The sequence below is a fragment of the Lissotriton helveticus genome, chromosome 6 (assembly GCF_964261635.1).
Source record: "Lissotriton helveticus chromosome 6, aLisHel1.1, whole genome shotgun sequence".
Classification (NCBI taxonomy): domain Eukaryota; kingdom Metazoa; phylum Chordata; class Amphibia; order Caudata; family Salamandridae; genus Lissotriton; species Lissotriton helveticus.
The window spans coordinates 2,063,604,391-2,063,608,219 of NC_136067.1; positions in this window are offsets into that span (position 1 = coordinate 2,063,604,391).

The following is a 3,829-nucleotide window of genomic DNA, read 5'->3' on the forward strand; positions in this document are numbered from 1 at the left end:
TGATAGGTCGATACGAGCCTGAAGCCGTTGGTGGTTTACCTTTTTTTGCTATCACTGTGATGTCAGCAGCTCCCCAGTAGTCAGGTATCGAATCCCCCTTCTGAGCCAGTAACATAATATTAAACGTATCTGCTGCTAATACCGTTTGGAATACTTTAAAAAATTCCACCGGGATCTGGTCTGGACCCGCTGCCTTCCCCGAGGGTAGGCTACCAAGAGCCATAACAAGTTCTTCCATTTGAAATGTGACTTCTAATTCCTCCTTGTCCTCCATCTCAAGCTCAGGAGGGAGGACATCCCTCAGATACCCCTCTACCTCCTCCATACCCCCAACATTATCAGAGGAGTAAAGATCTGTATAAAACTGTCTAAATACTTCCCTCACCTGACCAGCCTCTGTAAAAGAGTTACCCTGTGCATCTACAATCTCCTTGACATCAGATTTTGCTGCCCTCTGCCTACTCCGAACCGCTAAAATATGGCCCACCTTCTCACTCAATTCGTATGCCTTCTCCCTTTGAGTCAGATATTTCTCCGCTGCTTTTTTGGCCATCTCTTCAAGGGCTTCTGCTCTAGTTGCGGTAATCCTAAGCAATAGCTGGTCGAGCGGGGAATTCTGAGTTATAGCTACTGCTAAATCTGCTTCCAATTTAAAAAGATTTTGTCGTAGTTCTTCTGACCTTAATTTCTCCTTCTTTTGTTTAGATAACACAAAACTCAATGTCTCCCCCCTAACCCCCGCTTTGAATGAATCCCATACAACCCCCGGTGGTGCTGTCCCTCTATTTATATCCCAAAAACCCTCTATCCATACGACCATATAGTCCCGATATGCCTGATCTTGTAGTAGTGCACGTTCAAAGGTCCAGGAGACATCTCTCCTTAGAACCTGGCCCAGATTAAGTGTCACTACTAGTGGACTGTGGTCTGATATCACTCGGGGGTGTCTTTCAATTTTTGAGCCAGTAATCAAATTATTCTAAATTAAAAAATAGTCCAATCGAACCAATACCTTGTGAGGAGCTGAATAAAATGTACTACTGTCTAAATGCGGGTATTAAAGTACATGTCCTGGTTTTTAAATACAATTCATATTGGCAATAGGATATACAAGGCCTATCTTAGGGGTGTCTTGTAGTTATAAAAAGGGACCTTGTAGGCCTGGCAGGAGGGATTTCTTGCCAGGTTGATATGGCAGTGTAAAAGTGCTCACACAGTGCCAGGCCTACGACATGGTTAGGGGGCTACTAATATGGCTGGCACAATCAGTGCTGCAGGCCTATTGGTAGCCTTTAATTTACAGTCCCTGGACACATGTGGTGCACTTTACTAGAAGCATATAGGTAAATAAATATGCTAATTTGGTATTAATCAATATTCCCAGGTTCAGAGGAGAGGGTATATGTACTTTAGCACTGGTTAGCAGTAGTAAAGTGCTAAACGTTCTAATGACAACCAAACAAATGACAGAAAAAGAGGATGCGGAAGGTAAAAATGCTTGTGGTGACCGTTCAGAGAGGGACATTTTCTAGCACCCCCCCACCTGCCTAAAGCCAGGGAAGACTAGTCAATACCTTGATGGACTTCCCTGCTTAGAGAAATCGAATATGGACAATGACCAGCTACTACAGGGGTACTTGTCAGGTGTATGCCTTTCTGAACTCAGTTGGATCCCCCTAGCTATACTCCCTGGAGCTACTAAAGTGCCCCATGGGGAACCCATTTACTCACCTGTGGACCACAACTGTGCAGTGCCTTACTTTAATTTGCTCACAGATTCATCCCAATTGGCAGTAGTACCACCATGACCAACAACGTGATGTGGCCTGTTCCACTCCTTGAGTCTGACATCTGTCCCCAATCCAGGGAAAACTCTATCCGCAAGGACAGCAACCAATAGAGGCCTCTGACAGCTGTCGGTGTCATGGACCAGGCTTCAGGCCACCCACTGCTAGGTGGAGGCCCTAAGCAGATCCTTTGGGTAAGCTTATCTCCCAGCCTTGGGGCTACCAAGCGTTTCCTATGGGCTCCTGGGGTGTCTCTGAACTCTGTGGTGCATCAGAAAAGGGGGTGATAACTCTCTGTGTCTGGCACCCTACTTCCACTCTACCTTCCACCAGAACAGGGAACATGAATGAGTTCTCCATCACTCTGCCCCTCAGTCTGAGATCCTGTGCCCTCCATTTGGGAGTGGTACTTCCAGAAAACTGAACCATCAGGATGCTCTTGGCAGCCGCCCTCACATTTCTCCTGACACCAGGGGCAACGCATTCCCCAGAATGCTGTGTATGGCATCTGGGGACTAACTATGACCCTCCCTAGTGTCACCTCCCCACCCCATTCCAGGGATATTAGGGCCATAGGGTGACGAAATGCTGCCTATGGGCCTGATTATCCCTACACACTTGGCTGGAGTACTACCCTACGGAGCTTAGTTATTCAACAACCATAGTCTGGCCAACCCCGCTATTTCTCAGAGCAGTGATTAGACCCCATTCACTTTCACATGGGCCAAGTGTCGACTCCCACCCTAAGGGATCACCAGTTCACCCTCTGAGTGGATCTCCCAACTAAGAAGGATCATGGCATGGTATTTGGCCTATCACCGGGGACTACCTACGCCTATGGCAATATTGGCCATTCCTGTAGAGGTCCCACCAGTGGGTGGTTTCTTTGGAAAGACAGAGTCCCTTTGCTTGTGTCCTATCTGGGAGTACTCAAAGTAGCAGGATTGAGAATGGGATACCATGGGCCACCGACCTCTAGAACCACCTCCCTGTTTCTCAGATGAGATTTGGGAACCCCTCCCCCCCTTACTTTGGGACTTGTCTAGGTAATTTGTAACCTCCCCCTTACTCGGCTCAAGTGAACCTGAACCACCCTTCTTGACGTTACTTCCAGATACATTCTTGGACACTCTGGTGTTAGTCAAGAGGTCTGCCTCCTCAGCAAGCTTCCTAGTGTCAGTCCGCTTGCTGCCAACTAGATGTTGGTGTAAGCCAGGATAACAGATACTGAGCATGTGCTCCCTCATGAATAAATGATACAATCCATTAAAACCTCGAACCTTGTTGCCCCTCACCGTCTTCCTGGAGCAATCAACAAAATGTACCCAGGATTGGTTGGAGAGCTTCTGACTGTCCTTGAATCTTTGGTGACACTTTTCAGGGGTCAGTCCGAATTTAGCATTATCTGAAAAAGTAAATACTAAAAGTTGCACTTTAGCAAGTGTGATACAAATAATAACTACTGCAGGTGCAACAAATGGGCAGGTTACAGAAATCAGGGTTGTCACGTCGCCTTTTGCAATTTTACTACTTGATAATGAGGATATGAATATTGTGGACAAATTAGCAAAAACACGATATCGAAGGATAAGAACATATAGATTTACTATTTCGAATTCCATATCTACGTGTCTTAAAGATATATTCAAATATATCTTCAAGGTACAGGTGGAGTTAGGCATAGAAATTCTCTACTTACCTTTTGATATTTTGAATTGAATAATATTTTCTCTATACTCTTATTCCTCAATAGTCCACCTTTAATATTCAGGGCTCCACCACTTTTGTACTCCCCATCGGTGGATTAATTGACCTTTACAAAAACTTCCTATCCATCCAATGTCAATGTTACAAGTATGCCAAGTTGTTTCAGAAAAGTATACGATGGCCTTATCTAACAAATTACAAAACCTTTAAGAAGCAAATCTCATCAACCCTGCAGAATTCGAAAACATTATAGATATGCTGTTGTAGTTACTGTTCCTCTCATTTCACTGGTAGCTCGTATAAAGGTTATAAAAGTTAAGTTAATACATTCGCCC